This window comes from Gymnodraco acuticeps, unplaced genomic scaffold (assembly GCF_902827175.1).
Source record: "Gymnodraco acuticeps unplaced genomic scaffold, fGymAcu1.1, whole genome shotgun sequence".
NCBI classification, from domain to species: Eukaryota; Metazoa; Chordata; class Actinopteri; order Perciformes; family Bathydraconidae; genus Gymnodraco; species Gymnodraco acuticeps.
Genome location: NW_022989748.1, coordinates 4,344,001 through 4,357,669, shown reverse-complemented (window position 1 = coordinate 4,357,669; position 13,669 = coordinate 4,344,001). Strand labels below are relative to the sequence as shown.

Below are 13,669 nucleotides of genomic sequence, written 5' to 3'. Positions count from 1 at the left end.
GGCCACACATACACACACCCTCCCGGTCCTCCCAACAGCCAGTCGGTGCCTGCCGGTGAGCGTGGAAGTGTGGTCTGCCACAAGCGGGCAGGCAGGAGCGGGGCTGTCAGCATCAGCTTGTAGATGGTATTTTAAACTCGATGCGCTCTGAAACTACGGGGCGGCCGAGGAAAAAAAATACACATGCGTTAATCGCGTTAAAATAATTAGTGGCGTACATTTTTTTTTATTATCGGTATCGGTCTTGAGAAGCAGGAAGTTATCGGTATCGGTTTCAAAAAAACAATATCGTGCATCCCTAATTGTAATATATAATGGGGGAAACACATTTGGCAATTTCAGTTATTTACAACATCATGTAATTCTATTTTCATGAAAGAAACCAATCCCATCTACTTAAAATAACTGCAAGTGTGTGGATTCATTCACAGCTAAATAAATATTCTACTAATTTAGCCTGACTTGCTCCATTCATTAAGTCCATAGTAGTGTTAAATAAATAAACAAGGGAATAACTCAGATATAATCATTGCATGGTATACAAATATCTTCACTAAAACTGCAGAGAGAGGCTGGTAATGAAGTTTTTATTTAGGAATTGTTTTTCTGCATAAAAGGTGTAATAGTATCAAAACTATAAAATGTAACTACAGAAATATAAGTCAGTTTATATTAAAGGTACCCTGTTATACTGTTTTCATCAATATATTATAGTTCTCAGATATACACAAAACATGTCTCTGAAGTTTGTCTGAAACACCAAACAGATCATTGCAGCATCCCATAATGCCCTCTGTTTCAGCCCTGTTTCCAAAGTGCTGATTCTGTGTCTGTTACTTTAGATGAAAAATAAGGAGCCCCTCCCCACGCCCCTCTGAGAGACATTTGGTTAGAAAGAACACAATGGTGCTCTAGAACAGTGGTTCCCAAACGGTGTGCCGCGGCACACTGGTGTGCCGTGAGGCAAGTCCGGGTGTGCCGTGGGATTTTGTGACAACCATACGTTATTATTGCAATATACAACTACACAAAAATAATTACTTTTTAATTTACTATATCAGTACTTTGTAGGTTTATATGTACGTAATCTGCGCGACTTGCGCGTCCACATCTCCACGTGCAGTGCTGCATAAACATGGCTGAGTCAGCGATAACTTTCGAGGGGTGGAGGTATGCCCATTACTTTGAGTTCGTCCGAAGAATAGACAGGAATGTGACGGTGAGGTGCAAACTGTGTCCAGGCCAGAAGCTGTTATCCACTGCTGTAAACACCACGTCAAACCTCAACAAGCACCTGCAAAGAACACATGCTAAGGTGAAGCTACCGCACACGCTATTTGTTGCTTGTTTATATCACGCAGTCTGTTCTTCTTCTGTCTTCCGGTTGTTGCCTGTTTTGAATGACAAATACACACTACCGCCGCCTGCAGGTAAGGAAAGTTATTACCACTCACGCATGCGCAGTTCGTACGTGCTCGGCGAGTAAAGTAACGAGTAAAGTAACGAGTTACTCTATGTAGATAGTAACGAAGTAGTGTAATATATTAATTTTTTTACAGAAATATGTAATATATTACATTTTTTTAGTAACGACCCCATCTCTGGAGTTGGCGTTCTCTATTCTGATTTACATGAAGAACAACCGGAGGTCACGGCTCTCTGTTGAACAGGACTTGCGAGTGGCCCTCTCCTCAGCGCCACCAAGGATTAAAACATTCTGCGCGCCCCGACAGGCACATGTATCTCACTAATTTGTAAGTCGGCAAAATATTTACAATAGCACATGTTTTAATGCTGATTGCTGACATGTTACATTTATAATGTGTAGTTCAGGACCATGGACAATGCAGCTTCCTTGCATTGACAGTTCTCTGTGCTGAATTTCTTCTGAGTTTCCTTTGCCTCATTTTTAATGTTGTGACCCGTCTGGTTTAAATGAGTGTGTTGCTGCTTTGATGAAGCCTAATTTGATAAAGTTTCAAATTCATTTCTGAAATATTTCATTAATAAATATTTCATGAGTAATATAGTTGTCTTTGTCACATTTTATTTGGCATTAGTAAATAATTATGCACATTTACAGATATTTGACATGATATGAGTGATAACACGTGTTATAAGGGCTATTTTGCACAATAGGTGTGCCTTGAGATTTTTACTTGTCCTTTGGTGTGCCTTGGGCACAACACGTTTGGGAACCACTGATCTAGGGGGAGATTCAGGTGATACGGTGGGGGGGGGGGTTACCTTGGTTGGTGATTGGCTAATGGTTACACAAGACAAAAAAATCGTTATGACATCATAAAGTGGCCAAATCTGATCAGCTCATTTTCAGACAGGTTTTTATAGAAATGGATCAGGACAAAAAGAGAGAGAATCTTTGTTCCTGAAACTTTCAGAGTCTCTTTACACAGAGGGGACACATGTTGATGTAGAAGAGACATGAAGAAGAGGGGACACATGTTGATGTAGAAGAGACATGAAGAAGAGGGGACACATGTTGATGTAGAAGAGACATGAAGAAGAGGGGACACATGTTGATGTAGAAGAGACATGAAGAAGAGGGGACACATGTTGATGTAGAAGAGACATGAAGAAGAGGGGACACATGTTGATGAAGAAGAGACATGAAGAAGAGGGGACACATGTTGATGAAGAAGAGACATGAAGAAGAGGGGACACATGTTGATGTAGAAGAGACATGAAGAAGAGGGGACACATGTTGATGTAGAAGAGACATGAAGAAGAGGGGACACATGTTGATGTAGAGAGACATGAAGAAGAGGGGACACATGTTGATGTAGAAGAGACATGAAGAAGAGGGGACACATGTTGATGTAGAAGAGACATGAAGAAGAGGGGACACATGTTGATGTAGAAGAGACATGAAGAAGAGGGGACACATGTTGATGTAGAAGAGACATGACAAAGTGGATTTTGTACAATAGGTGACCTTTAAATGACCTGCCTTCCTTGCATCTGTTTACTTGCAAACACTGAGTTATGAATGACTAGGAGGAATAAACGCCAAATGTTTGTGGCAATTTAAGAATTTCACCAAAAAAAGGTAAAGCTGCAGAAACACACAGTAAACTATATCTGCTTCAATAAAAAAAGCTGCACAGGGACACACATGTGCAATACCACTAATATTGTGCCATAAACACATTTGTGTAATTCATGTTTAGTCTTCATATTTAATTTATATATACATATATGTATTTGTTATTTGCTCCTTCAATACTTTCATATGTTCACTTCATTTTTAAATAATGCTACTTGTTACTATTTGTATGTTGTCTATATTCTTAATAACGCATCTAACTTTTTAGTAAATAGGCAAGTCTATTACTTTTTTATTCATTTGATCTGTACCTCACTTTTGTTGATTGTGGGACTAATTATCCTTTTAATGCATTTACATTTCATATAAATAGTAGGGATGCACGATATTGGTTTTTTGAAACCGATACCGATACCGATAACTTCCTGCTTCTCAAGACCGATACCGATAATAAAAAAAAATGTACGACACTAATTATTTTAACGCGATTAACGCATGTGTATTTTATTTCCGTTAATCTGGTAGAACACATTAATAGGATCTTAAATATTACGATCCCCTGAGACACTGACGTGAAAAAAAAAGTAAAGCACCCGCCGGGAATTTGGGGTTTAACAGGTTAAAAAAAACGCAATATATACCGCAGGGGGGGGGGGGGGGGGAAATCGCGATGTCAGTTTTTTTCAATACCGTGCAGCCCTAGCGTCCAGGCAGCTCCGGTTCGAGCATATGCCTTGAGTTGCACATAGCTCCAACGCCCATACCACCGACGACATGTTTGTTTACTGTCCTAGCTTCACGGCCGCACACCATTTACGTCACAACCAGGCATGAGTTAGGGAGCGCTGGATTTGTGAAGAACTCCCCTCTTCCTAAACCACTAATACCACAGTACTGGCAAAACGGGAGGAGCCGAGTGAAAAACAAGCGCCCCTCATCCCAATCCAGCCACACCGCAGTATTTTTTTTACCCAAAAAATATATTGTATATTATCGGAGCTATTAATACTGGTATCGGGTTTATCGGGATGACGTCATAATTCCTAATATCGGGCCGATAATTATCGGGCCGATAATTATCGTGCATCCCTAATAAATAGTGCTATATACATGTTATTGCTCTCGTGCAACACATTTCACTGCACCGCTCATGCCGAGTTAACCTGTGAATGACTAATAAATTACGCATGTCTGACGCCAGAATTACACAACATAACTTAAGACACCAGACCATAAACAAATTTGCACACCGATAAGTTTAACATATAATATTCATTCTTTTCTGCAGGTTTTACACTGTTAACCTCACTTTGATGTTGTCACTTTAAAAGACATGCAAATACAAATTAAATAAACTATATTTATTTACATCAGCTCTGCTTCAGGACTACACACAACATACAACACCAATAGGAGACATGTGGCTGCACAGCCTGCTGAGAGGCTGTAATGACCCCACACACACACTAAAAGGCCAGGGAGAGGAGGACATTTAAGAAGGACAAAAGGAGTATAACCCACATCATCTGACAGAGCACTCTGCATTTATATTTATTTAGAGGAAAACACACACACACCTCAGTCTGCATTATGGGACCGTATATTAACATGAGGGCATCTCCTGTCTACAGTAGGGCTGCAACAAACGACTCATTTGATAATCGATTAATCTATCGATTAATGAAACGATTAATCGACTATTCGGACTATTACTGTATGCCTTGCACAATTTCTCAAACCCTCTTATTTAGCCATCAACTTTTAGATTTAGCTTGAGGTTGTTTTAGGCATGTGGAAACTAACAATGAAGACAATAAAGATGAATACTTGATTCAAAAATACATATTATTAAATTAACTAAACACATTTTGAACAAAATTAACATTGCTTTTTATTTAAATTAAATAGGCTACATAATATTTCACATCAAAAGAAACAACAATGTTTTAACAAATCGTATTAAATAATCTGATGACAGACTGTAAACAGAATAGCTGAAACTTTAACAAACTAAATAACTCAGTTACCTCTAATCATTAACCCATGTTTGAATAATGTAGTTAACTCTGTGTGTTGCTGCTAGCATACATAACACCTGACGTGGAAACGTTGCTCGTGGATGGAGCTACAGAGCTGCTAGAAAGACAGTCGAACCCGGTGCATTCCTCCGTCTGGATGTGGAGCACTTTTGTTAAATGTTTAGACAAATTGCTCGTGTTACCGCCCTTACATGCTAAACTCTTATTGCACTATTGGTAACGAGGATTGTCCACATCGAGACGGGTAAAAAAACAAAACAACTCCTATCAAAATAAAATAAGCAGATCTCGAGTCTCCTGAGGAGCACGGACACAAAGAGGACAACGCCTCAAACTATAAGGAGAGACATATAGAAACACAAGGGCTTCCCCAATCTACAGCTTCAAAGATGTATGGCGAAGTTGCCATTTTATTAAATTAAAAGCCAACTATTTAGACAATTTATTCCTACATTTCAGTAACTTAATGAGAAAAGTATTTATGTTTTGAGATATTACAGTATTGATCTTGAGCTTAGGGAATAACTGATGATTCACAATGTTCAGACATTCTAGACTAAAAACTTGGTTGAATATTCAGCAGATTGATAGACCTTGACAGTCATGTGTTAGCTGCAGCACTGATGACTATACATTAGGGAAATATTTCTTAAAGATTTGAAATGATATTCTCTTTTGCTCTTGACATAACTGATACTTAAAGAAATTGTGCAAAATTACTATTTAAGAAACACTAAACAAAACCTGATTGTGGAGTTTTTGATCAAATGTATTTTTGCATTTACACTTATTAAAGGTGGGGTAGGTAAGTTTGAGAAACCGGCTCGAGATACACTTTTTGTTATATTCCATGGAATGCTCTTAACATCCCGATAGCAATGAATATCTGAAGTGCTTTGACAACAAATCCATTAAGAAATGTCATCTGTGGAAGCCGTAGCGCTGTAAAAAGCACGACCAATCATTTTAGCCGGCCGGGCTAAAGTAACTGGATGGCCTACCTGCCTGTCAGCCTTTCCATCTGTGCACAAACTTATCTCGTGCCCTCATTGGTCATGTGCGCATTTGTGTGTGTTGGAGGAGGGGCTCTGTAAGGAAGTGGCAGATTTTTTCCAGCTGTGTATTTTCAAATTGTAGTGCACTACCCCACCTTTAACAACACATATTGCATTAATATCAAACTTCAACTTACTTCTCACTAGGGCTGCTCAATTAATCGTATTTTAAATCGCAATTACGACTATGGCTTGCAACGATTACGAAAACAACGTAATCTAAATAAAACGATGATTTTTTTATTATTATTATAATTATTATATTATTAATTGGTTTTTCAGTTGAGTTATACCTAAAGTTCAGGGTAATCAACTGTTAAAAACATACTGTTCACATTTTTTCTCTCCAATAAATTGATGTTTTCAAAGTAAATGGATAATCGTTTTTAATAATCGTGATATCAATTATTGACCCAAATAATCGAGATTATGATTTTTGCCATAATCGAGCAGCCCTACTTCTCACATAGCCTAAAATCAATACTAAGGAGACATGTGACCATGTTAATTCTGGAGCACGAGAGCATTCAAATGCACACAATATACTCTTAGATATCTTAAATACCAGAATTCTACACTAAAGTGTGCATGCACCCCCCCCTGCAGGATGCACACAGGTAGATAACATGCTCTGCCTTAGTACAAAGTAAAATATAAACATTGTCCTGACCCTCAGACTGCAGATGACTCAGTGCCTGTGGCCTCAGACATCAGCTGCTCTGTATTCAGAGCCACTCTCTGCACACCATCAGAAGCAGGAAAAGGTGCCACACAGAGACAAAGAGCACGCCTCTGTTTATATTCAGCACATTACTGTACAACACTCTGCAACGCCTGCAGCACAAACACTACTGAGGACAAACACTGATCTGTCAGCAGGAAGAAACACGCCAAAAAACGTCCTCTGAACATGTGGACAGCATCACCTGCATGATTTAATTTAGTGTCAGCATCCTCATCTCAATGTGTGCATGCATCACACGACAAGCCATCGCCAGTAAGGAAAATAAATCAAACGCAGCGTGCTACAACCTCAGTACAAAAGCAAAGCCTTTTCCATGACTAATCTCTAACAAGAGTTTGTTGCTACTGAGTGACATCCAACCTTCACAATCAATCAGTTGACTGTAGAGCCAACTAGGCCCGCTGTAGAAACTCCAGATGACTGCAGATACAAGATTTAGATGGTAACTGAGTTTAGACATCAGGTAAACATTTCACTAGTTTTTCACACTGCAATATACAATATGGCAATGTCAGTTATATACAATATCATACATTCCTTTTTCTTTTGTATGTACAGACACCTCTCAGACCAACCACAAAAAAATCTGTGAGTGTGTCGATTACTTCACAGCTATAAATACATATCCTGTTGATTCAGCCTTTCTTGGTTTCAGACTCCTCGGTCCATATAAATGTAAAAAAAATGATTAGAAGAATATACAGAGACATGATTATTACATGGATTAAAAACACAAAAAAGTAGTGCTCTGTGCCATTCTTTTAACATTTCTTCAAATTAATGGACACGTGAATGTGTGCATAACATTCCTGAACAAAGCATGAAAGGCATACAATTACTAATATATGGCACACCTCTCAATCTCTGGACCCTGAATGCACCACCACATGAAGCTGTATCTTTATGTGCAGAGAGGCTGATAATGTCGTTTTAAGTCAGGAATTAATTTCTGCAGAGTTGCAAATGATGTTATATAGCAAAAGTATAATATTACATACAAAATAGAACTACAAAGCTACAGTGCTCAAAGCAATGTGTATTCCATTAAAACTGACTGAATAAAAGTGCTTTCAAAATTGGAGTACTGTTAATGTCAAAGCTTTTATTTTAAATCTTAAAATCAATGCGTTTACATTATGGATATCTCTGGTGTAAATGATATTGTTTAAAAAAAAGATTGATTTTTTAAAAATATTTAAGTTGTTGTAATTTGTAGTCTTGCACACATCTATTTTATTCGTTTAATTTAAAGGGAAGCCCGTTGTGCTGCATGTTACAGCCGCAAAGCTGCAGGTGAACAGAGCTCTGATTGATTAACGAGACACACCTGTGCACTGCAGCACACCGGCACTGACTACCAGAAATGTTAACTCAGAAACACTGAGGAAACCCTCTACAGCACGACAAAAGCTAAACACGGAGCATATTTGTAGGCGCATTGTGTTAAATGTTGAGAAAGCACATGCTAGTCCTGCAGAGAGCAGCAGGCGGCGGTGTGTGGGACACACTTTGGGTTAAACACACACCGCTGGAGGTTAGCTAGCACACTAATGCAGTATTTAAGCTAGCTCAGCGTCAGCAAGTGTATTAGCAGGGCTTTGCACAGCCACATGTCTTCCTCCTTTGTGACACTAGCCGCGGTCAACGATAAATGCATTCAATTTGCCTACATTTAATGCACGGTTGATATATTTTATATATTTCAAATAAAGAATGTGTACCCTGGGGGGCTCTTACCTGTAGGTGTTTGCTCGGCGCTGCGGTTATTTATGGAGCTAAAGTGGGCACTCTCAAACTTTTGGTCGCAGCAGGGGTTTGCGCAGCGGAAAAGGGGCGGTGGCGGGAACAAGGCCACCCTAAGTAAACTAATCAGAGCCTCAGCCAATCAGCGTGCAACCCGGAAATACACTATAAAGCATTGATTAGCTGCCGTGCACTGCGAGATGTACAGATACATTATTTTACCTTTGGCATCATAATTGTAGTTATAACATCTAATAAAATGAATGCTGTTAAGTGGCATTTAGCATTTAAAATACACACAGTCTCATATCTTTCAGTATAAGAACTGTAGGCTTGTATACAATAAGACCAGAAATCCTATTTAAACATGCAGAAATTAACTCCAAGTGCACTTTAACCTATAAATCACAAGCATTATTTAGCATTTAAACCATTGTAATCGCCTTAGTTTAAATCACGTGTTTTAAATCACGTGTTTTAAATGAAATTCTCAATTAAATCCAGGTTGAAAATCGTTTGGATGGTTTGTTTTCAGCAGCCATAAATCTCCAAATACAGTCCCGATCCCGAATATTCCCAACATGACGCGAGTTTTACTCCGGGTGCAGACTCTGTGGCTCGGCCTATGGACACACATACACTCCAGAGCATGTCTGGCACCTTTGAGATGAGGAGGAGAGGAGATGAGGAGATGTGGAGAGGAGCACATGTGCAGCATCTCTCCGTCAGAGCACAATGAAGCATCACCAGCGTCAGTCAGTGTCGCATGCACACAGCATCCATCACAGCGCTGCAGGGGAATTAGTGTAAAAGAGATCTTACCGTTTCTACAAATGAAAGTTACGGACGTCCTGAGGAAACAATCTCTGAGTGAACCCTGGCCAATAGTCACAATGACGGCTCCGCTCTTTAACTCGGAAACATAAAAGCCAACACAAACAGGATAAAATGAGGAAATGAAATATTTATTAAATCAAAACACACAAACAATGAGCTCCTCTCAGCAGAGGCATGAAACAAAAGGAAAAAGGAAACAGAAGAAATAAAAGGAATCAAATCATTAAAAAAGCCGGCAGTGCCTGTTTCTCTTCACAGGGGTGCCACACACGCGCGCGACATTACTGAGTGGCGGCGCAGCGGGAGGAGCAGCTCTTTAAAGGAAGTAGTCCTGACCCTTGATATTCAAGCCACATCACTACGTCTGTAACCCTCCGCCGAAGCTTTCGACATACACACACAGCGCGGAGGCATACCTCACACTCGTTCGCTGTACGAGCTCTGCAAGGGGATTGGCTGCAGGGATCTCGGCAGACATCCGCGTGCCATTCGTCCTCCACACCGTCACTCACTGCACTGCCAGACATAAGACATGCACCCTGCATCCTTCTATCTACCCTATAGCCTATACCAGGTGTGCCCAACCTTTTTTTAACCGAGAGCTACTTTTAAAGTTGCCAGTCTGCCGAGATCTACCAGTCCAAATAGAGAGGCGTAGCCATTACTGACAGCCAGGTAAATACACACTTCTACTTGTATAAAACTGACCTTTGTACGATTAATACCTCATAAAATACTGCAGATCCTTTATCTTACCTCGGCTCTTTCTAATCTACACACATACAAGTATTTAACTGAAGTTACACAACAGTGTTGTTGATACAGAGTTGGAGTTTATTCACACGTCACATACTACGGTGGGTAATGTTTTCAAGAAACATTGAACAGTGCTGCCACATATGACACATGGAAAAAATAAAAGACTCTGAACCCTTTCTTTGCCATTATATAAAAACAGTGTTGCTACAAAAGTATAAATGAGGCTTACTAATAAGACAATTCAGATCTGAAGCTACACAGGAATCTGCTGCCAAAGTGCAATAACAAAGACAAAATTAATAGAATCAAACCCTTTTTTGTTGCATTTTAGTAGAGTATAAAAATAAATGCCTTTAAAATAGGATGCAAGCAACACTAGTTTCTTAACCTGAATTGATAATAGACTATAATCAATTTAAGTTTGCATTCTTATACCATTTTGTACAATAATTATAATGACTAAGTTCAAACAAACTAAAACTTACAGCTGATTAATAACGGTATCTAACTTGAGTTTTTATTATATCAAAAACCTGTTGAAATGCTACTGTTATTGTTGTTGTTTACTGTCCCCAAAAGCGTGTCGGTAGCCTCCAGGAAAGCTTCTTTCACAACTTCGCCATCTTTGAAAGACTTCGTGTGTTTCGCAAGAACGTGACTGACACGTTAAGATGCTCTGGTAGCAGCCTTGCTCTTGTTGTTGGGCCTGGTGAAAATGGACTGCTGTGCATTTAGCTGTCCTTTCAGGCCCCTCCCCTTTTGGAGCGTAGGGCAGAATTAGGAGGGAATTCCGTCTCGTAGCGTTTGTGCACGGTTTTGAAAATGCCGCTCCTAAATTACCCTTCTTCGATAAAGCCACGCTCGCATTGCAGATGAGACAGATGGACTTTGAATTGGAATAGATACAAATAATCATCCTCCCACTCCGAGTGAAAATGATATATTTGGGGCTGTTTTGCTTCTGCCATAATTGCGGTCTTGAGTGTGTGCGCAGTGTTGCCAACTCCATACTGTGCGGACTGTCACTCCTGTTGACACGGACAACATCAGCGAAATAGTGCCCACTGCCCACCAGCCACGCCCCGACACATGGGGTCACGCCGGCCAATCACAAAGCTTTGATGCGTCCAAGTGCATTATTCTGGCACAGGAAGATTATGTTATAGGACATTAACGAAAAAACAGAATATTGTTGTTCTATTTTTAGACACATCTCGCGATCGACTAGGAATCTCCCCGCGATCGACCGGTCGATCGCGGGGAGATTCCTAGTCGATCGACTGGTTGGGCACCCCTGGCCTATACTATACATCCATTCTATCCAACCTGAATATTAAAGGAGCCCTATTCAGCTCATGTTCAGGTTGATATTTGTATGTTGTGCCTCTACTGTGACATGTTTACATGATTTCATGTTCAAAAAGCACTTTATTTTTCTCATACTTCCTGTGCTGTGGCACCTCTTTTCACCCTCTGTCTGAAACCAGAGCCCAGTCTGCTCTGATTGGATGGCTGCTGGACGCAGATCACAGACTTGCGGATGGAGCCTCATCTGAAGCGCAAATGCGGCGCACCTTTATGCGCTTATGCGGATATATGCGCTTATTTCGCCGCTGCGAGGCTCCACCTTGCATAATAACAACAAATATTACTCCTTTTTTTCATTGATATTTTTCATTTCCCATCTCCACCCTGTCACCATCATCGAGGAGACTAACTGACCTGATGTATTTGTGTTAGGGACGGGTCTGTTTTCCTTCAGCCTTCGGCCCCTACACATGGCGGCATGCGTTGACTCTTCGACGCTTCTGTCCATTCACTTTGAATGGGATGACATCACGCTTCGCCGAACTGCATTGTGGGAGCAAAGCATAGCTTTTCTCGCGGTGCTCGAGGCAAAAGTAGAGCAATGTTCTACTTTTGAAGCCTCGACGGAAGTGTCAGCCAATCAAATTCCGCTTGAGCAAATCTGCCAGTACAAGCGCTAGCCAATCAAACCGTAGTTCATTTCCTCATATGCCAAAAAAATGGAGGAGAAAATAATCGTAGCGGTAGGGAATCACCCGGTGCTTTATGATCAGTCCCTGTTCACCTATACCGGGATACAAACCGGAGGAGCCAGGCATGGAGGAAGGTGGCAGAGACAGTGGGTGAAACTGGTAGGTTTTCGCCTGTTTGGGGAGTTTATATCCAGTGTACTTCGTTTGAATGGACAGCTAGCAGACATAGACAGTATTTAGCCAGCATGGAATGTTGCGTAAAATAGCACCATAGACATTAATGTCATAAATGTTCATCATATAAAGTGTGACATGTAAAACCTTTTATGCAATTGACAGGAGAGATGCATGTGATTGGTTGTTGGTCGCGTTGCTCGCATAAACTCCCCAAGCTCAAGACACGTCCCACCGCCAAGCGTGTGTGTAGGGGCCGTAACGGCCCCTACACACGGCGGCGTGCGTTGCTGCTTCAACACTTCTGCCCATTCACTTTGAATGGGGTGACGTCACGATTCGACGAACTGCATTGTGGGAGCAAAGCGTAGCTTCGCTTCGCGGTGCTCGCTGCAAAAGTAGAGCAATGTTCTACTTTTGCCGCCTCGACGGAGGCGTCAGCCAATCAAATCCCGCGTATGCAAATCTGACATTCCAAGCACTAGCCAATCAAACCGTGTGTATGTTGGGAGAGCCAGACCGCAGTTATTTCCCATATGTCAAAAAATGGAAGACAAAATTATCGTGGCGGTAGGGAATCACCCGGTACTCTATGACCAGTCCCTCTTTACCTACAGGGATACAAACCGGAGGAGCCAGGCATGGAGGGAGGTGGAAGAGACAGTGGGTGAAAGTGGTAGGTTTTCGCCTGTTTGGAGAGTTTATATCCAGTGTACTTCGTTTGAATGGACAGCTAGCAAGCATAGACAGTATATTTAGCCAGCATGGATGTAGCATGAATGTTGCATAAAATAGCACCATAGACATTAATGTCATACATGTTCATAATATAAAGTGTGACATGTAAAACCTTTTATGAAATTAACAGTGATAAAGGGATTTGGTTTTCATTAATGGAGGAACAATTTAGTAAATTCTTCAAGTAATTAACATTATTATTTCATTTCATTAGAGGAAGTATGCAGGACAAAATGGAAGTCACTGAGGGACAGATTCAGGAAGGAGAAAACCAAGGAGAAAGAGGCAAAGAGAAGCGGGGCAGGGTCGTCCGGGGGATATAAGCCCTGGCGTTTCACGGCAGTAATGGGGTTTTTAACCCCATTTATCATTGACCGTGAGACGTCCAGCAATGTCCCCCGGCAAACCCTGCCTCCATCCAACCTGGTGCCAGAGGCAGAGAGCCAGCTAGAAAGCCAGCTAGAAAGCCAGCCAAGTGTCAGCCAGCCGGCCGACAGTCAACAAGCCGAGGCAAG

General features: G+C 40.9%; 1 protein-coding gene across 5 annotated transcripts in view; it reads right to left on the bottom strand.

Moving 5' to 3' along the window:
- The window catches only part of elavl2 (ELAV like neuron-specific RNA binding protein 2), a 51,313-nt gene extending 41,549 nt beyond the window's left edge, over nucleotides 1-9,764 (bottom strand). For 3 of the 5 annotated variants that reach the window (XR_004571021.1, XR_004571051.1, XM_034236573.1), the window contains exon 1: nucleotides 9,469-9,764. The gene's annotated coding sequence lies outside the window, so the exon portion shown is untranslated. Of the gene's footprint in view, nucleotides 1-8,640; nucleotides 9,216-9,468 lie in introns of those variants that run through there. The other 2 variants (XR_004571060.1, XR_004571045.1) reach the window with 2 other exon arrangements.
- Between the last annotated feature and the right edge of the window lie 3,905 nt (nucleotides 9,765-13,669).